At 38.8% G+C, this 21,848-nt stretch overlaps 1 protein-coding gene and 1 pseudogene across 2 annotated transcripts in view; both read right to left on the bottom strand.

The window, feature by feature from the left end:
* Mnat1 (MNAT1 component of CDK activating kinase) overlaps positions 1-21,848 on the bottom strand; it is a 120,275-nt gene that overhangs the window by 37,946 nt on the left and 60,481 nt on the right. The gene's annotated exons all lie outside the window — the stretch shown is intronic.
* Positions 11,184-11,966, bottom strand: LOC126508387 (geranylgeranyl transferase type-2 subunit beta-like; annotated as a pseudogene).

The following is a 21,848-nucleotide window of genomic DNA, read 5'->3' as shown; positions in this document are numbered from 1 at the left end:
CTTTAATAAATAAATTAATTAATTTAAAAAAAAAAGAAAAGCTGGTAAGAAAAAAGCCAAGCTTCAGTCAGGCATTCCTAAGAATAAGCCTCTGTGTGTTATTTATTTGGGAGCTGAGTGGTGGGCCCCCAAAAAGCCTAAAAGGAGTAAAAACAACAATCCAATCAAGAAATGACGAATAAAATGAACACACAGTTCTCAAAAGGCGAAATAAAACGAGTATCAAACACACGAAACACTCTTCAACCTCACTAGCCAACAGAGAATACATATCAAAACCACAGGGCGATTCCACCCACCCCATTAGAATGGCAATCATGAAGAATGCAAACACTCAGACCCAGCAGCTCACAACCATCTGTACTCCAACACAGGCACCTGCTTCACACAAACATATCCAAATGGATGGACACACACTATTCAAATATGTGTGTGTCTATAAAATAAATCTTTAAGAACACAAATAACAAATGCTGGCAAAGACATAGATAAGAGGAAAACTTGTATTAAAAAAAAACTGCTAATGGGAACAAACTAATCCAGAAACTATAGAAATCAGTATGAAGATCACTAAAAAAAAAAAAAAAAAAAAAAAAAAAAAAAAAAAAAAAAAAAAAAAAAAAAAAAAAAAAAAAACCTAAAAATAGATCTACTATATGACCCAGTGATACTTCTGAGTATTTAACTAAAGAACTCTAAGTCAACGTGCTATAGAGATACCTGCACATTAATGTTTGTTGCAGCACCCATCACAATAGCTAAGTTATAGTACCAACCTATGTGTTTATCAACAGAGGAATGGATAAAGAAAACACAGTAAATAAACAATGCAATTTTTTTTTCAGCCATAAAGAATCAAGGTATGCCATCTGCAGGAAAACAAATACAAATGAAGACAATCACATTTAAGTGAATTGAGCCACTCTCACGGTGACAAATGTCATATGGTTACTCATTTGTGGTTTCTAGATTTTATATGTATTTACATAAAATCATGAATGTAAATATAACATGCAAGTAGGAATGAAACTATCTAGATGATCAAAAGGAAAGGGTGGAGGGACAGTAAAGAATAGGAAGGGAATCATGGAAAGATGTGCTCAACTTATATCCCATATTTAGATGAAAACTTAGTACAGTACTGTATACAATGAACAGACACAATGACATTTTTTAAAAGGAGAGAATCAAAGGGATAGAAAAGTCAATGTGTGAAAGAACGGGACAGCGCAGCTTATACTAGAATAGGATAGAGACTCCATGCAGTGCATTGGGAAGAACAGCAAAATCACTGGAGCAACATGTTTTACCTTCTGACAGTAAAAAACATAAGTAGGGAAGAGCAGTCAGCAGGAACGGTGTCAAGAGGAAACCGCATCAGTGCAGACAGCTTGAACTACATTCAGAAGGATGTCAATGCTAATTTGAAATGCAAATAGTAAGAAACAAAAGCTTGCAAGCCAATACTGGAACATCTTATCTCCATCACAGAAACAAATGGCAAGACAGAAAGCATGTCTGATATGACCAGTCCACAGGAAGATGCTGCCACACAACTTTTATAAGGGAGTACACACCATGTACTCCAATGAACAAGAGCTCCTCCTCCTCCAAGTCTGGAGGAACGTGTGGAGCTGGCACTAATGATTGGTGTGACTGAGTATGAGATCCAGATTTGATTCAAGAACCAATGAGCTAAGTACAAGCAGAAGAATTCACAGAATGTTCAAGAAAAACTGCCAGAATCAAGTGGAAGCCCGTTCCTATGGTCACTTATCTGTCCTTGCCTCTGCTTGTCTCCAGGCACATTCACAGTGAGTTCCATTCCAAACTCAACCACAGCCTGCAAGCTTCTCTCCATGATGATCAGGTCATAGGAGATGCTCGGGGTATCCTGCTTGACGGTCAGGTCCCTGCTGCAGCTCCTGATTCTGTTTAACCCATAGTAGCTGAAGCCCAGACTTACGTAGCAGAGGATGAATGGCCATCCACTGTGGAAGCTCCTGTTCCTGCCACAGTTGTAGCTAGAGTCCCAGATGTTGCTCAATACCTACATTCAACTTCTGAGCAGCTCAGTGAGTGGGCACAAGAGGATCTGGACACGTGGGAGGACTTGTAGACGTGGAGTTCAATTCTGAGCCCACAATACCTGTCAACCGGGCACAGCCCAGTCAAGGATCATGCCCTTTACCTCAGGATTCTGGAGAATGATGATCTGTATTAGTGTCAGACCGCTCTGGTCCATATACTTAGAATATTTCCAAACAAATTAAAACACTGATTAAGTATTGTGTTATGTGTTAGTTGAAAATATTTTCTGCAAGCACTCTTTAACATTTTTCTTGTTAGAACAGCTATTTGTATGGATTTCTTCTTTTTTGCAAATATTTCAATGTATGATTGCCTGCATGCACTGTCTAGGGCCTGGAAGGCCAGAAGATGACTGAGGACCTCCTTGGGAGTAAATCTTCACAGTTGAGAACTTGGAAGTGGGTGCTTGGAAGTGAACTCAGGTTCTGTGCAAGAGCAGCAAGTGCTCTTCACCACGGGCTCTCTCTCTAGTTCCATAGAGCAAGAAAGGTTTTAAATCATGTGTGGGAATCCCTTTCACATCCCATAATACACAGAGTCCATTGTAATAAAACGTTCCCTTTGCTTAATATATATTTGAGGAAGTCAAAGAGATACTACTGCCCCTGCTTTTGATTCTTAAGATTAAAAGTAAGCCTTATATTAGTGATTAAATATACTGTAGAAAATGCTGTTTCAAAAAAAGCACAAAACTAAAACCTTTTCCATTTTTATCATTGTTGTCATACAATAAACAAAAGGTTTTGGAGATAAACAAATTTAATAAGCAGAGCCACAGAAAAGCATGCAACCTGGAGAGTGTGTTTAATCACTACTCTCGGGAGAGATGGGTAGATGGCTACAAACCATACAGTCAACAATATCTTACTTGCCTGAATACACCGTCCATTACTCCTGTAAGAGCCAGCTTAGAACCTAAGTATGCAAGAGTCAGGACCAGAGTTCAGCTCCCCAGCACGCACAGGAACGCAAGGTGAGTTAGGTGGCCCACATGTAATCCCAGCATGGGGGGCAGAGGCAGAAGATCGTTGGTTTCTGGGTTTAACAGAGAGCCTTGACATCAACTGCAGACCTTCACAGACACACATGCACACATGTACACATGTGTGCAGGCACACACATGCCCACACACAACCATTCATGGACATCACATATACATATAACTTATGCATGTATATGTATGTGTGCAAATCAGCTTCTGCCTTGCAGAGTTTTTATTTCAGTAATCATGAAGTATAAGGAAATCATTTCTAATTGTAGTTCTTCCCCCCCCACACAACCAAGACAGGGTTTCTCTGCGTAGTTCTGGAGCTTGTCCTGGAACTTACTTTGTAGCCCAGGCTGGCCTCGAACTCAGAGAGATCCACCTGCCTCTGCCTCCCACCACAGCCTGGCTTTCTACTTGCAATTTTTAAGGTCATTTAAATAACACAGGAAAGAACAATGGCAGGCAGGTGCTCCTCTCCCAAAGGTAAATCTGTAAATTCCACAGAGCATGTGGCACTGCTATTGAAACTGGGGTCCCGAGCCTTTCACTCTCCCCACACTGAGTCACCTCAGTTCTAGGGCTACTTCCTGAGACAGGATCTACAGGAAGCCATTGAGAAAAATTAAGCAAGGTATTTCTGTAGTTTCTATTTTGGTAAGTGTCCTAATAAACATGTGTGCATGTATATATGCATATATGTGTTGGTGAATTTTTTAATGTTTTAAGATGCAAGCAAACTAAAAGAATATGCTTGACACAGTTTACAAATTGCTTATTTAGAGTCACATTTCTGTGGTAGGGCAGGTATCTTCAGTTTATTTTAGGAACAAACAGAGTAATTTCTGTACTTTGTTGTTCCGGCCACTCCAGGGTGATGTCAGCCTGTCATCACTGAAACAGCTGCACAGTGATAACTTCCTGGTAAAACATCATTTCATGATAGGTTCAATTCAGCCCCCATCCCTGGCAGACACACAGGATGACTTTTTCTCATTATTTTTCAAAGTTTACAGTAACTGTCAAAGGACAAATTGAGGGCAGGGGTCTGGAGGCTAAAAGATAACTAGGCACCTATGCTGGTGTTCCCTCTAAAGCTGAGTGAACTGAGCGAACACAGAAATTCTCTAAGTCTATTTATATTGCCTAAGGTGTGGGTGGAGGGAAGACTGGGACAGCAATGGAGTCTGCTAGGAATCCATGACCACTAGGCAGAATAAGCCGCTGCCTTTCTGTGTGTCACAAAAATAAACAGGATTTTCCTCCAACTTAATATACGTCTGGTTCACATAAAGAAACACCCCAAGGGAGAAAAACAAGCACTCATTTCTGTATTTCCCAGTTCTTTACTAAAATCATCAGACAAGATAAATGTTTTTAAATGGGCAGAATATAACCTCAAAAAATATCACTTCTAAAGCATTCTAATGATAACATTCCTAGAATCAGCCTTTCTGACTCCTTTTCATCTTTCAAAACACATTTGCTACCAACCCAAAATATGTTTTCCTTCTCAAACATAAGAAAGGAGGCCTCACATTGCATACACTGAGACAGCACCTTGTTTCCTAGTTCAGCAGAATGCAGAATTTCTAATTTGTCAAGCTGAATAAACCTTGTTCATTGTTATCGACTGAATGGTCCTATGCTAAAGAGCTATGCTATATTCTCTCTTAGTCAAGACAAGACTCAAAAAATGTTTCTAGCAAATTGGCTCTGAAATATCACAATCTGCCCACCAAATTCACTCACTGTGTCCACTCTCAAAACTCATCGTTCAGTGTTCAAATACCACATAGAAACACGTTCTTTAATAATACTTCAGCTCTACCTTTAGACATTGTTAGCATACCAAGATAAACTACTGCAAAAAGAGTTTCAAAAATAAAAAGCAACCTACTCAGAAGTGAAAAGATTACATGGTACCTACCTGTAATCTGAGTACTCGGGGAAGCGGGATAGGAGGGTCACAGTAAGTCTGTCACTATGGAGTTCAGGGCTACAGAGGAAGACTTTGTCTCAAAGGGGAGAGAAGGAGGGAAGAGAGGAAAAACCCAAGGTATTTATTTACTTTGATTTTGTTATTTTAGATTTATTTTTCCTTGGGCGTGGGCAAGCAACACAATGTGAGAGAACTGCTTTTAATTCTTTCTCTTTTGCTTGCCTTGCTGCGGGACTATAATTTGTTGCCAAGAGGACATAGCGTCCGGCAAATCATGTTTGTTTCTATAAAAAGACCAGAAAAGAAAAACATCAAGGGAGACTATCTGGTGAGACAAAGCCTGTTTCCTTAAAAAGACTGTGTTAATTCTAAGGAAAACAGTTCTTGGCAGAAATTTCAAAATCGGCTTTTTAGGCACAGAACATTTTAGCTGATTTGTTGGAAGTTCCTACAAAGTTAATTTTTAAGAAAGAATTCTTATCTTGGTACCAAAAATGAACTAGTAGTTAACCAAAAATAATGACAACTTAAAAATGTGTGTGCATTTCTGATCACAATAAAATATAAATTTGGTTTATGCAAAGTTATCTAAATGTTCCATTATTATGTAAGCAGAACAAAAAAAAAAACATTTTTTCAGTGAAAATATACCAAAAAGCTATAAAGATTGAGTCACACACATCCTCTGCCTGGGACAGTGTGTGGTGCATATCAAGAATGTCTATTTTAGGAAGGAACAGGTGTTTTATAATGGCCCCTCCAATCCTCTACCTCATCCTCCCAAACAGTGTATGGCAAATCTCTTTGTTTGTTAAGGTCTTTGAACTACTGAATGAATAATTACTGTAAAATCTCTTTTGTTAGGTATCATATTGTTGCAGCCAAACAAATAACTAATACCCCACCCAAGTCTGGAGGATTTTTAAGTTTTGTTTGTTTGTTTGTTTGTTTTTAATTTGGTTTTGGTTTTAATGTGCACTGTGGGTATGCCCAATGTCCATGGAGGCCAGGAGAGGATGTTGGATCCTCAGGAAATAATCAGATAGTTACAAGCTACCATATAGGTGCCAGGAACCGAACTGCTGAGCCATCTCCCCAGACCTCCTACTGAGGTTTTAAACCATCCATTGCCAGAGGTCCCATGCACATTCCTATTATAGGAATTCATTTATCAAATATTTAGGAAATGGTAGGTACTGTGCTGTTGTAATATAATGTGTATCACCAGAACTGACCCTATTTTCAAGTATTTATTGACATGTACAAATTAATATGCAACAACAATGGATTTATAACCATTTATCATAAAGTATAAGTACTTATTTATGTATTAATATATAGGCTCTTTTTAAATGAACGTTATGTTAGTTTGCTAAAATGTCATTTCCAAAAAATATTTACAATTTCTTAAAAACATTTAGACTTAGGCAAACTGCACCCGTACTGAGATATGAACTCTAACTTTTATATACATTTTCTTAGATGTTCAGTTTTTTTCATAATAAGCAGAAACAACTTCTTTAAATAACATAAAAAGTTAATGGCTTATTTTCCAGCCATTATAAAACTGTATACACTTTGAAATATGATCAGAAAGAGTATTTCAACTAAAAAGAATAATTCTTAGCAATGCTGAAATAAACTACCTTCCATGGAGCCCTAAGCCGCCAACGCTTTAAGCCGGCTTTACGGTGCCTCTGACAGTGCTTCCTGCCACTCTGAGGATTAGGAAAGCGGCACAGGAGAGCCACAGTCCTTTCGGAGTTCCCTCCTGTGTAAGTGCCGTTCCCACAACGCAAAAGCATCTAGACTGTCACACAGTTTGCTCTAAGTTTTTTGTTTTAATTCATGGGGATAAAAACTAATTTTATTCTATTGTCTTCCTTTTATAAAAAAAAGTAAACAAAGAGAGGTACACTTAATAAAGTATCAACAGCAACCTAAAGGACAAGGAAGAACCTAAATTCCAAGCACTTCTCAATTTTACAGCTTGGTCTTTAGCACTGGTAAGTCCTAACATATGACCAGTTGCTAGGACAGATGCTGCCGCCAGTCAGCTGCCTTTGCTGAAACACATTCTACAGATTACCACTTAATCTCCCACCAACAGCACCGGCTGCCTGTTGCTCTGTTGAAATCACCACTGAAAATAAACGTGGTCACCAAAATAAAAAAAAAAAAAAAAACAATCAGACATAACTTTAGGGAAAACACAGCGCAGGTAAGTTCTACATCTGCTTATTTCCTTCTATGGTTTTCTGGAATCCTTAAATTAAACCCAGAGCTTCCGTGCCTGGCTCTCACCATCTCTCCACAGACTACTTCTGAGTCATCTCTTCTAAAAACTGAGGTAGGTAGGTAGGTAGGTAGGTAGGTAGGTAGGTAGGTAGGTAGGTAAACAGATAAATAGACAGACAAATGAATAACCCTAAGATACTTGGGGAAAGAGTTACAGTAGTAATACAGAGCAGCATTTCCTTCGCTGCCTTTGTTAAATTCTGACCCCCTGGTCTTATTAGGATGGGGAGAAATAGAATTTAATGAGAACATACACCTTCTTACCTTCTCAGAACATCTGACCTTGCATTGGAACTCATCCACACTCCCCTCCCTCAGCCATAAGAAACTCCTACCCCTTAGCACTTGGTTCTTACACAAGAGTCTCCTACTCCACTAAACACATTCAGAACTACCAAATAAGATAATTTTTCTGCATAATAGAAATGACGATAAAATTACTCTGAAGCTCTTTAGAAGTATTCTGGTACAAGGTGCTGATGAAGTTACTTTAAATTCATTTGGGAACACACTGAGAACTGTTCTTGGTGTTTACTTTTATGATCTAACTATATGCTTTTAACGCTTGACATTAACACTGATTCTTAAACAGCAAGAAACACGAGGACTACAGTGTCTGTAACCCACTTTTATTCCATTGCACAAACCTGTGACCTCCACTGTGACCTCCACAAAGCAGTTGTACGCTTTGCTGTGGTGCAAATCCTCACGGACAAGTTGAACCTGTTCTTTTTGGCACTGAGCCCTTGCGCAGAACACACAGCTGAGATTTATTATAAAAGGGGAACCGAGGGGCATTATTTCACAACATTTTCCTCATATATAGCCAAGCATAATCTTTTACAGCCTTCAAAAGCTCTTAAATAAACAGATCTTCTCTTAATTACAAGGTTTCTTATTTGTTGCTAATTGCAGGGCATATTAAGATTCATTTTGCACGGGGAAAAAAGCTAGCACACAAAGCTTATGTATTAAAGTTGTAAAAGTTAGTCTATTAGCGTGTACTCAGAAACAATACTACTTTTTAAATACTCATATCTTAAAATAATTACATGCCTTGCTGTCTTTAACAAGGCAAAAGCAAAATTATTAATAAAACCCTATGCTTATGGATCTGTGCTTTAAGAAAATAAGGTTTGTTTGTTATTGGTTTTAATCTCACATCACTCAATTGGTATTTTCAAAGCATTTCGGTGACAGACTCTCAAAACCAGAAAGATGGCTGATGTCTACTCTAACCTCTGCAAGTACACACTTGGGTGAATGTACCAGAACACACGGGGGGGGGGGGGGGGGGGGGGGGGGGGTGGGAGAGAGAGGTGAGAAAGAGAGAGGGAGAAGGAAGGAGAGAGACATAGAGACAGAGGCAGAAGCACAGAGACAGACGGGGGAGGGGCCTATGCAGTACAAAAGGTCATCCTATATCTGAACATCTTAAACTGTATGCTGTGAACAAGGATAAACAGAAACTTTTTTTAAGTGTCGGTTTTGCTTATAAATAAAAAGAAATCAAAATCTGATTCAGTAGCGTCAGCATGCTTGCAGCATGCCTCTATCATCACTGCTGCATCCTCTCCGTCAGGAGGAGGATCACTCGTCCCACCTCCACTGTCATCCAATATCCCACCACACAGAACCACGCAGGCACTCAACAAGTCCAATGGGCCCTTCCCAGACTCCACTGTGGCCTGACATGGCGATGCAGGCTTCCAGTAGCTCCAGTGTGGAGATGAGGTGAGAGATCAACAGTTCAAAGCCAGTCTGGGCTACATTGAGTTCCTAGACAGCCTGGGCAACACAGCAAAATCCTATCGTCCCTCCTCCGAAAAAAGGCAAAAAACAGGGATGGGGAGTGGGTTAGAGTGTGCAATCTGTTTATAATCACATTACAACTCAAACACCTTCCTGTAGAAAGAGCAGGCTGACAGCACATGAAGCACATTCGTTATCTTTAATCCAATACAGGAGGGAAATCAAAGAACGATCTACTTTCTTTTCCTGGGGACACTGTTGGCCCTTAGGCAAAGCTTTGAAATTCTTAAACTTCAGATTTTCTTTTTTTCATTTTGCCCTCTGTATTCCCATCTGTTCCTCCACAACAGGATATCACGAAATTCCCAAGAACCTGTCCCCTCTTGCCACTATGAATCTTACTATGCTCCCTGATCTTGAGCTACAACCTGAACCTACTATAATAAAAACTTCCTGACTTCAGTAAGGTGTTAAAAGAAGAAATGCAATTGTATGATTTTACTTAATAAGCATCGGAATTGTTATTTCATTATTGTTATTTTTAAAAAGACATTTGTTAAATAAATTTTAAAGCAATATATGAAGTAGTTGTTTTTAAAACTACGGATTATTTGCTTATTTTATGTCTTGTTTAATATTTGTGCATTTTAAGTGTCAATAGAAATAATACTTTTATCCTTATAATTTCCTATTTAAAAAAAAAAAAGCAAGCACAGAGCACTAACACTTCCTCACAGCGACTGAGAGCAGAGCCAGATACCCTATGACAAGAGCGTGAAGGGGCACAGAGACCCGGATTAACTCGGGGTCTAAAGCAAGAAAATTCAAGGACTCTCAAAACTAGAAAGGCTAGGAAAAATCATCTCTAGTCTTACTAAGGTCTCAATTTTTGATTCTCCCTTCAACATCCTTGTACGTGGTTAAATACTCACAGCCTACCAACAAAGCACTAAAACATTCTAGAGATATGGCCCTCTTGGTCTCCAAACAAATGTACACTTTAGGGCCTGCCAATCGAAAGCACGAGTCTACAAAACCAAGCAAAATCCCTTTCAACAGTCAGAGACAAAAATCTATGTGACACAGACAAAATTCTCTCCATATCTAGTTAAGGCATAAAACCACAGTGTCTCACAAAAGCGGACCTAGATTTCCTGTTTCATAAGACATGATTTTACAACAGATACACGTGTCCTTGCATTGGCAGCAATAACCACAGTTACACAAAGGACAAGAGAATGAGCGCTCATGCAGCTTCTCTGACTATAGCATCTCACTGAAGAGAACAAGGCTGTTTCTAAACCGAGTTCATCCGAGGTCCTGACATAGTTGCAGTCCTGTTTTTGTTTTCAGCAGTTCCAATGGATTACCAGACCGATGTTTGTCTCATTATGCACTTAACCAGATCCTATCTGCTTAGCAGAAAGTCCCACAAAATATTAAAATGAAAGAGAATTAATTTTAGAATTTCAATTATCTATAAAAGGTGATTATCATTTATGTCATCCTTTTAATGACTTAAAGACCCTAACAGTTTATAAAAGACTGTGACATTATTTACGGTTAGCCCATTTACAACTTAGAACAAATGGTTCTCCTTTCCCTCACCTCTCTAAGGGCTGAAAATTCTAGCAGATTCTATATCCAAGTTTTGGGTTTGGTTTGATTTTTGTTTTTTTTTTTTCCTTTAATTTGGTGCATCTTTTACTCAAATCACGAGTTTAACTTGTATCAGTCTGCACTGTTAGCAAAACCCATTTTCCATCCCATTGTTACAGGTCAACAGGACATGGGGAGGCGTCCATGAGACAGTAGTTCTTAAGATTGCCGTTATGAAGAATCAGAAACAAACCAAATACAGACGAGTACACTGCAGAAGATCTAAATAAGTATTTTACAATATGTATAATTACATAATTTATCACTAAGTTAGCATGACATGTAAAATATTGACAGTAGTCACCCACAGGCTTGATAAACACTTCAAATACAGCAATATTCAGATTACAGCAGCATATACTAAGCATCCTTCCCATCTTTGAATCTAGCTCAGAGGTTTGTTCTATCACTCTCTGCAACACTTCTTTCAGGCATTCTAAAGACAGCGTAACATATTTAATCCTCCAATACAGCAAAACCAAATAAGGTATAAACAGGATTCATCACACCTCCTGGCCTATCGGCAAAATCTCCAGTCTCTCCATCATGACACGCTCACATGAAATGGCTCAGCCTGTCTCTACCAATCCAATGAAGCTTCCTGTTATCTTTACAGAAACCAAAACCCACCACAGCATACAGCTGATAACTTCTCCAGTCTTTCATTGAGTCCACCTGAAGTCAATTGTTGTTCATAAACCCACCAGCCAAATAAGTCAGAATTCATTTGGTACAATTGACTAGTTACCACCAGGAATCCTGGACAACAACAGATCTGTCCAGCGTAAGATGCAGAGCCCAGTGCACTCCCAAGTCCATCATCAAGGTTCACACAGGAAAAAACAAAGCCAATCACCTTTCCTTCCCACATTAATAGCATCAAGCTTGCCCAAGAGAGTCAAAGTTGCCATCACAGAAAATGAGACTCTTTAATCAATTTCTCAAGTATCTCCAGAAAAAAACCAAACCAAACAAAATACCTGTCTTCTTCCTGTACTTTGAAAACACTCCACTTTATTTACACCGGCGACAGTAATACTATCACGCAGAGTAAGAATCTGGACATCACTAGGAGTACCCAGATGAGGGTCACGTCCAGTGCTTATTCCCCCACATGCATGTTGACATGACTTGATGAACACCAGTGTTTCTTCTCTGCTCATGAGATGACGCAGTTCCTATGAGACCCATCCCTGCCAAGCCCCAGCAGGTGCCACTCGTTCTCGAGTGCACCCACATATTCACAGTCATCGTTCTGTGAGTCACAAGAGGCGGCATAATCAGCATGCTTCTGCGGAAAAGGGCCGGGCGCATCCGACCTGATAAAGACACGTCTGCCGTATGCTCACGCCCAGCATCAAAAGCCCAGAGTCAAGTGTGAGACTGATCGTAGGCTTGGGGTCATTCACCTAATTACGCTCTGGCTTTGCCGTCTTTGTTGTAAGTTTTGTTGGTTTTTAAAAAGTTCATCTTTATGGGAAAAACTGTTAAGTATGGGAAACAGTTTACTGTTACAGTAACTGACAATATCTAAGACTATTCAAAGAATCCTCTTTGAGCTCTTCAGTATGTTACTTTACAATGTTATTTTACAATGTATATTCTAAAGATGACCAAGGTTATCTGTCCAAGTTAACAGGCATTAACTCCCAGGACCAGAATCTGAACCATCCAATCTGACATTGAAGCCCTTATGGCCATCACAACTCTATCTTCTATAAATGGGGGTTGAGGTTCTCTTGCTTATATCATTAAATTAGAATAAAAGATTATAATTATTCTCCACTACTTCCCATTCTCAATTCAAATGCTTCTGTGAGAAAGGTGCAACTCACTACTGTGTAGGACACAAGGAACTAGCTTGATATCATTTTAGAAAAGGCTAGAGGGACTTTTCTAGAACCCAAAATAGCCAAGAAAAAGTGTGCAACATCAGTTACCATTTCAGGGAGCACAGGTCTCATATCAGAAATCATAATTACATCTATGCCTATAATCTCTAAACCGAAATTAGTAATATGGAGTGTAAGTCCCAGGCCTCCAACTTTAGAGGCCCTGCCCCTGTGAACGCAAAACCTTGACCCCTCCCCCCAGTCTATTTAAAGTGTTCCCCAGAAAGTCTCCATGTGGTATCTGTCCATATCTCCTCCAACACCCCCCTCCTGTGGTCGAGTTTGTGGCTTCCCGGTTTCCCTCAAGACCACCTGAGAACGCAAAAATCTCATAAACCTGGACCTCCTTTAATTCGGCTCATTGTCACTTGGCTTGATTGGGATTTTTGAGTAGGCAGAGAGCTCGCTTTAGGAAAATTCCTAACATGGAGATTAAAAATTCCCCCAGGAAAGGCTTGATAGCTACAGTGAAACCCTGTCTCAAAAAGCCAAAAAAAAAAAAAAAATTATAGATCCTTGTTATTTCCAATTATCGTCATTAAAAAGAGCTAAGTGTGGCACAGTTGTGCAGGATCTACTACCATGCACACTATAGCTGTTCAAGGAGGAATGGTACTTCCTGGATCAAGTCGTTACCAGTCTCTCTCAAACTTAATATGTTCAACACAAGAGGCACTCTGCTAAAGTAAATCATAATTAAACAAACAAATAATCTAAAGGTTTGAACTTCCACCATATTCTGTGCTTACGGAATGTATCAGTAACAAAGGAGGATTAATAATATCTATATTGCATATATACATGGGAATGTATTCAACACTAGAACATGCTCTTTAGTCTTAAAATTTATTAATACAATTAACATACAAGAAATCTAGGAGCACAGGCAGTTGCAAACACCTCACTACAGTGACTTCAGGTATATATGTTAAGTCTCTTCTTATTAATAACACCTATTTTTAGGATAATAGAAGACTATGATAACAAAGAAATGTTAATAAAGCTTTCATTTTTTTATATTAACTGCACCATCTAATTTAAATTCATGCTTTTGATGCTCCAAATATATTATCAAAAATATGATTTGAAAGAAGAAACGTATTTTCTTATGACAAAGGAAACCCCAGAAATAAAAAGTCACAACAGAATAATATGAGTGTGTTTCCGGTACACAAATGATTTACTGTTTCTCCAGAAATGCACGTGAGCAGCTCACAGTTCTCAAATGTGCAAAGTATTTCCATGTGCTTGGGACAAGAACTAGCCAAAACAAACAAGGCTGCAGAAATCTGCTGCTTTATTTCCCTGCCATCTGTCACCCTACTCCTTGCCTTTGCCTCCCGATTGTTCATAGTAACACTTTTTAAAGATGAAGGCAGCAAATCAGCTCTCCAGCTGAGCCATCATATGGCAGTGATAGTCCAGTGAAATGGTTATGGACATAAACACCTGAAGGAAATACGCATTTCCTAGCGCAATACTAAATACACTGTATCCCTTGCTAGTATTAAATTTTTTTCATTCAGTGCTCATTAAAAAGAGAATATTAAACCAAGATCATACAGACCTTTAAGAAAAACTAATATTTCTGATCATTATCAATCTTAGTTCAACCTTATTTATGCATTTTATACTTGGTGATGAGCTTTATTTTATCTGATATTTCATATCTGACTACATGAGTTCAAAATATTGTAAGACAGGAGAAAAGTGAATTAAAGCAATATGTTTTCACAATATGATCCAAAACACCATGTGCTAAAACAAAAACTGGATATAGTATTTCCTGGTAAAGATGTTGAAGTTGTCAGAGGTATTATTGAATCACATAGCTATGACAACTTGATGAAAAAGGGAATCAAATAAGATGAATTTAGGCTCCAAGTCTAAATATAATAAAACATTTAAATTGCCTGTTTGTATTGAAGCCTCACATACATAATAAAATTATAGAAGTTGAAGCTCAGGTGAGTTACAGATACACCTCATGAACATGCACACATAAAAAAATCTTTAATGAAAATTGCTGGGGCTGGAAAAATGGCTCGATAGTTATGAAACTGGCTACTTTTCCAGAAGACCCAGGCTCTGTTCTAAGCTCACATGGAGGCTCACAATAGTCAGAACATGGTCCACGAGTGAAGCTGTGTAAGGAGATTTTCAAGACCTTGTGAGAAAACTCCAAGTAAACAAAACAAGAGTCTTGTAATTTCTGTTCCTTTAAAACATGGGTATCAGAGACCATGGAAATATACAGGCAATCGATAATTCAGCTGTCAGCCCACCAGAGGAATGATTCTCTGATGGAGGTTAACCCTGTGCAGGCAAGGCCTGTAGGACCACTGACTCTGAAAACTGTTGCTCACTTTTGTTAAAGCAGCTTGGTGTCTCCCCAATTCCTGCATTGTAGTGTGTAATCTCATGTGATGTATATATGTATTGTCATGATTGCATGTCAATCTTATGGGCACATATACCTCTGGATGGTCAGGAAGGTGACTTTTCATTTATCTAAATAAGTTTGGAGTATAGAACATGTGCTGGGACATGCTTCTTACTAGATTTGTCCCACGAGAACTGTAGACACTTAAAAGCCTGCTTTGTTCTTTTGCTCAGACTAACTGCACACAATTAGCTCACTTTCACCTCAGAGCAAATTCAAGCTAGACTAAAGGCGTTTTATAAATAGATCATAAGTTTAAAACTTTACAGCTGTGCACAAGGTCAGAGTTGTAAGGTGCAATTAAGGCAGCTCCACAAAGCACCCTAAGAAAAGCATGCCCATTCTTCGCTTGCCAGTCTGTTGACAATAGACCTATGTCTCAAAGTTTGTGACTGGGCACTGTGCTCCCTCCTGTCTGGTCCTGATCTTACTCCTGTAATCTTGGAACTTTGTGTTGCCATGGTAATGATTCAGCTCCCTATCAGTCTATTAGTTACCCTAGGAATGTGCTTTTGACCAATGAGAGGTAATGCTTGTAATTTTTTTTTATCATTTAAAAACTCCTATAAAGAGATGATTGGGGAGGTGAAAGAAGCTAGAAGAAGAAGCTAGAAGAAATTAGAAAAAGGACAGGAGAATTAGTATAGAAGCAGAAGAATAAAGAGACTGATTTGGAAAAAGCACATAGTGAGAGAGTACATTCGCTCACCCTCAAATACCCAAAGAAAAAGTCCTTTTGGCTTGCTGTTGCATCCAATCTGAACCCTGAAGAGAGTCTTGGTGCTGGACCTTGAAGGCTCTCGGTACACTGGCTGTTCTGAAATGTGCTTTTGAAAAATCCAACAGGAGTGTTGGATTGGCGTGAGTTCACATCAGACAACTAACCACAGCTGCTACTGTATTTTGTTTACATGCTAGTACTTGAAAGGCTAAAGCAGGAAGATCAAGGCTGAATTTAAGATTTAAGGCTAGCTTCGGCTAGAGTAAATCAATCTCTCTCTCTTTTTCTCTCTGTCTCTCTTTCTTGTTTGTGCGCTCGTGCGCGCGCACATGCACACACACACACACACACACAAAGAGAAGATTGTAAGTCTTACAGCTACATTAAACCGATTTTGAGGAAACAGTATAACAAATTTATGTCAACAAATATGATATTTTAAATGAAATCTTCAGATTCTTTAAAAATAAAAATGTGGTATACCTGAATAGCTTAAATCTATTTCTTAAATTAAGTTTTATCAACTGCATATAATAAATAAATATATATAAGCAAATAGATATAAACAAATTAGAATTTGATGATTTCACTGGAGAACCCTACAAAGCATATGATGAGGAATGACAGTATTTTACACACACCCCTTTAACACTAAGACAAGAAAAGCAAAATACTTGACAAAACATGACAGGTAAAAGCACTACAGCACAGCAAGACAATGGTACTCACAGCAAGGGAAACACAGATCACTATGTTATCTCTTAGAAATACAGACACAAAAATCTTTAGTAAAAATACTAACAAGTTGAAGCTAGGACTAAACAGCTGAAAATGAAATTTAAAATAATTCCTTGAAAATTATATCTAAAACATGAAATACACAGGAACAGAAGTGACAGTAAGTCTAAAATCAGCCACTAAAAACTATAGACCCGTTCTGAGATAAAGGGACTTCTAGTGCAAAAATATCACCTTGCTCCTGAAGAAAAACACAAAACAACAAAAAAAACTAAACAGCTGATAAATGCAATCTAGAAATAACATAGGTGATGAAATGTCAGTAAAAGATGATGTATATTTGTTGGTTTGGTTTTGTGTTTTCAGACAGGGGTCTCGCTTTTGCTGGACTCACGTGAATAAGTCAGACAGCAAACTCATGACTCTCCACGTCAACTCTTGAGGAATTGGCCTACACGTCTGTGCTACCATGCCCAGCTATCTAGCTAATGTAAACATGTTCCACATGCTCAAGAAGATAGGGGGGAAATGAACAAGAGGAGAAAAATGAAAGATGCAAACAACCAAACAGAACTTTCCAGAAATAAAACATATACTTCATGAAGTGAAAATAAAGTGGTGCATACTTTAATTCCAGCTGGGGATAGAGGGATGGCAGGCAGATCTCTGTGAGTCTGAGGCCAGCCAGGGCTCTGTAAAGAAACCCTGTCTCAAATGAAGACAAAAAGAACAGAAGGAAGGAAGGAAGGAAGGAAGGAAGGGAGGGAGGGAGGGAGGGAGGAAGGAAGGGAGGAAGGAAGGGAGGGAAAGGAGAAAGAGTGAGAAAAAAGAAAGGAGAAAGAAATGAAAAAATATAGTGGTTAAACAGTATATTAGGCAGTATGAAAGAAAAAAATTAATGAATCTGAGCACACAGGAACAGCAGCTCCCAAAGCAAATACAAGCAACGGGTAGAAAAACATAATGGACAAGGCATCAGCTATTAAGGGAGATAATTTATAGGCAATTAAAATTACAGAGTAAGAGCTGGGCAGTGGTGGCACACGACTTTAATCCAGGCAGAGGCAGGCAGACCTCTGTGAGTTTGAGTCCAGCCTGGTCTACAGAGTGAGTTCCAGACAGGCAGGGTTACACACAGACAAACTCAGTCTCAAAAAATTAAAAAAAAAAAATCATAGATTGAGGGAAAGAACAAAAACATTATACAAAGAATTAAAACACAATTTTCTCAATCTGACATTTGTTCAATAGACAAATGACCCAGACCAAAGAAGAAAAAAAATCAGTAAGAAGGTATCATAAAGGAACTATAAACCAAGTGGCAGGAAGATTTCTACAAAATAATGTACCCAATAGCAAGAGAAGACACATTCTTCTCTTCAGCAGATAGAACATTCTCTAAGAAAGATCTTATATTAGGTCACAAAACAAGTCTCAACGAACTCTAAGCAATGAAAACATCATGTGTCTTCCCTAATAAATAAATGACCAAAGTAACTTCAAAAACTGGGCAGACACTGAAGCTAAGCAATGTGCTCCTGAGCACAATGGACCAATGGAAAGGATAAAGGAAAATTTAAAATGTCTTGAAATAAATAAAAATAAAAATAGAGCATATAGATGCCTATGGGTTATAGCAAAAAGCCACACTAACAGGAAAGTTTAAGATGAAAAATGCCTATTTAAAAATCTAGAAAAAAAAACAAACTTTTTTTCAAAAACTAGTAATACAGTTGATCATGGTGGCACGAGCCTTTAATCCTGGCACTCAAGAGGCAGAGGCAGTTGAATCCCTGAGTTCAAGGTCAATCTGGTCTACAGAGTGAGTTCCAGGATAGCCATGGCTAAACTGAGAAATCTTGCTTCAAAAAAAAAAAAAAAAAAAAAAAAAAAAAGGCAACTACCAACAACAAAACTAAAGTTGCAAGTAAGGAAGCTGAAAGGCAAGACCAAACAAAATTGACAGCAAATACATAATGGAAGATAAAAACTCCAGTCTATCCATCCAGCAAGGGATTAATATCCACAATGTAAGAAACTCAACCCAACAGTGAAAAACTGTGGTAGACTGTTATAGACTATTAAAGATATGTTACATTTGTTCATGCTGTGGAATATTTATTTAATGATGCAAAGATGTGTTACTTTTTTTATGTTGCATTTGTTTAACTCTGTGAAGCTATTTTACTTTGCCTGTCTAAAACACCTGATTGGTCTAATTAAAGAGCTAAAAGGCCAATAGCAAGGCAGGAGAAAGGATAGGCAGGGCTGGCAGTCAGTCAGAATATAGAGGAGGAGAAATCTGGGCAAAGCAGGACAAACACCAGGAAAAGGAGGAGAGGAGCCGGGGCCAATCACCCAGCTATACAGCCAGCCAGAGTAAGAAATAAAGAAAGGTATACAGACTAGAGAAAGGTAAAAACCCAGAGGCAAACGGAAGATGGGATAATTTAAGTTAAGAGCTGGCGAGCTAAGACCTGGTATTCATAAGAAAGAATAAGACTCAGTGTATTTATTTGGAAGCTTTACAAAGAGTACAGAGAAAATAGAGTAAAAACCAACCAATGACAGTAGATAATCTGATTAGAAATGGGGAGATGATACAAACAGATATTTCTTTAAAATACACAAATAACCAACAAGTAAATGAAAAGTGCTTAGCAGCACTAACCAACAGGCACATAGGTCAAAACCAGTGATACGTCAGCATCCCCCACAGAGCAGCTGTCACCAAAAGACAAAGGCTGGGCAGGTGCAATTAAGGCAGCTCCACACACAACTGGTGAGGGTGTAACCAGCATGGCCACTATCAAAAGCACTACCAACGCTCCAAAAAATACCACTAACTGGCAGAGCAAGTCATTCACCTGCTGGGTAAGTACCCAAAGGTAAGAAGATGAGGGCATCAGCGAGGTCTGCAGCCTCTATTTACTGCTGCACTGCTCACTACGGCCATGACAGCCAGTGTCCACGAGAACAATGGAGAAAAGAAAATGTGGTACATATTCACAATGGAATATCTACTGTAAAGTAAAAGGAATTTTGTCTCTCAGGAGCATGAATGGAACACGGGGATATTATGTAGCTGATCCCATAGACGCAGAGAGTGGTTAGCAGTGGCTGAAAAGAGAGGTGAGAGAAGGTGGTTAACATGTATATGGAAAGCTGGGGAGGAAAAACAATTTCTAATGTTCTACTGTATGTATGTAACTATGGCCAAGGACAAAACTGCAGGTAGAATGGACTCTGAATGTTCCCAAGACAAAGAAACAATAAATATTTAAAGAATAAAAATATCATTTGTTCTGAATTAGTAATTCTACTAAAATAACCATAATTTAACTCATAAAAACAAGCATATATTAAACACAAAATGAATTCTAATGGCAAGTAAGTGTACAAAGAGATGATAAATATTGAATTTGGGGAAATCCCAAAACATATTGAGATGACACTAATACCTATTCAACACAACTAAGATATATTTTAAACTCACAATACCAAATGCCAGCAAGAATGCAAAATTAACAGAACTCAGGACGGGAACAAACTCAGAACAGAAAGCCAATACCTTAGCTTTGGATGGACATCTACTAAGGGACGGCAGGGTTTTACCCCATTTCATCTCTCTGTCAAATTTCTTTCCCTTTACCATCATGTCTAATAACTCAAAAGTTTAAACACTACTTCCTCATTAGTATTGTTTTCACTACATACAGATGTATTAATATCACCTGCATTTGTACATTTAAAACCGTTATTAATACTTAATACTACTTAAGTACTACATACTCATGACTATATAAAGCTAAGTTAAACATGGAGCTTCTTACCCTCAAGACATTTATAATCTAGCAACTAGTATGTATCTCAAAACACCAAGTAGGCAGCTTTAAGAGTTGGAAGGAAGATCTGGATGGGAGCTGAGAAATGAAAAGATTTATTCATTTGAATAATTGTAAAGAAAAATACGTAAAAATTTGTGGGTCCAATTAGGTGTTTGAAGTTGGTAAACAAAAGTTTTTGTTAAGTAAAGGTGATTTATCACAACCCTGATGACCTAGGGTCAATCCTCAAAACCCCCATGGTGGAGAAAGAACCAACTCCTGCAGGTTGTCTTCTGCCCCCCATGAAAGCATTCTGTGGCCCACAGACCGTCAAGGTGCTACAGAGACAGAAGTAAGCCTTTTCGCTATAACTATGCCTTTTGGTAAAAGCTAAACATGATTAGAAAACAAATTCACAGTAAGATACAGCTTCCACCAGAGAGAGAGAGTGACAGGAGGAATGGAGGGAAGGAGGGAGGAAGAGAGGAGGGAGGAGAGAGAGAGAGAGAGAGAGAGAGAGAGAGAGAGAGAGAGAGAGAGAGAGAGAGGATTGTTTAGCACATTTCCTACCCAAAGTGATCAGATAAACAGTGGGTATCTCTACCAGCAAACAATCATGGGAACTCAGGATGGTACTCTCAAGGAGTCTGCTCTTTAGAACCTGGTATCTCTGTGAGTCTTCAACACTGCTGACCAAAGCAAGGATGTAATGCACACTCAAGTCTCGCCAAAATGGCCACACACACTACAGGAGTTGGTTAAAGAGTCTATGATGAACTGAGACAGGGGTTTCACATCTCATGAGAAGATGTGCTGCTGGGCCAGCTGTGGCTGTGCCTCCTAATCTCATTAAGGAAACACGTGTATACAGACAAGGACCTTCCTTGTGTTGTTTATTACAAAATATTTGTTGATCAGTGATTGTTCTTCAAAACGTTTCAAAGCTCATCTTAACAAATACAGTCTTAGCTTTGTTTCTGTCAGGGACTGGGTTTACCAAAATCCAAGGACATTCAAAGCCCTTAAATAAAATGCACATCTCTCCAGTACAAGGTGGTGAGTGCAGAGACTCGTGGCTACTACCTGACACTCAGAGACAGTGCCCAGCCATAAACAAGACATTTATATCATCCCCTCGAAGACTCGGGGAGCACTACCACAGAGGAGGAAAAAGGATGGAAGAGCTGGAAAACAGAAGAATAGCTGTGAAATGCCATCCTCCACTAAAAGCCCTCAAATGACAACCAAGTATGATTAATGCTTATAAACTAGTTAGTGTTTTCACAATCATTTAAGAGTATTCCAAGCATGGTATTCCATAAAGACAAAGAGGCTTCAATGGGGCCCGGCGGTGGTGGCGCACGCCTTTAATCCCAGAACTTGGGAGGCAGAGGTAGGCGGATCTTTGTGAGTTCGAGACCAGCCTGGTCTACAAGAGTTAGTTCCAGGACAGGCTCCAAAACCACAGAGAAACCCTGTCTCGAAAAAAAAAAAAAAAAA

Source organism: Alexandromys fortis, unplaced genomic scaffold (assembly GCF_014885135.2).
Source record: "Alexandromys fortis isolate MF-2015 unplaced genomic scaffold, M_Fortis_MF-2015_v1.1 scaffold_82, whole genome shotgun sequence".
Classification (NCBI taxonomy): Eukaryota; Metazoa; Chordata; class Mammalia; order Rodentia; family Cricetidae; genus Alexandromys; species Alexandromys fortis.
This window is presented reverse-complemented; position numbering and strand designations above follow the sequence as displayed.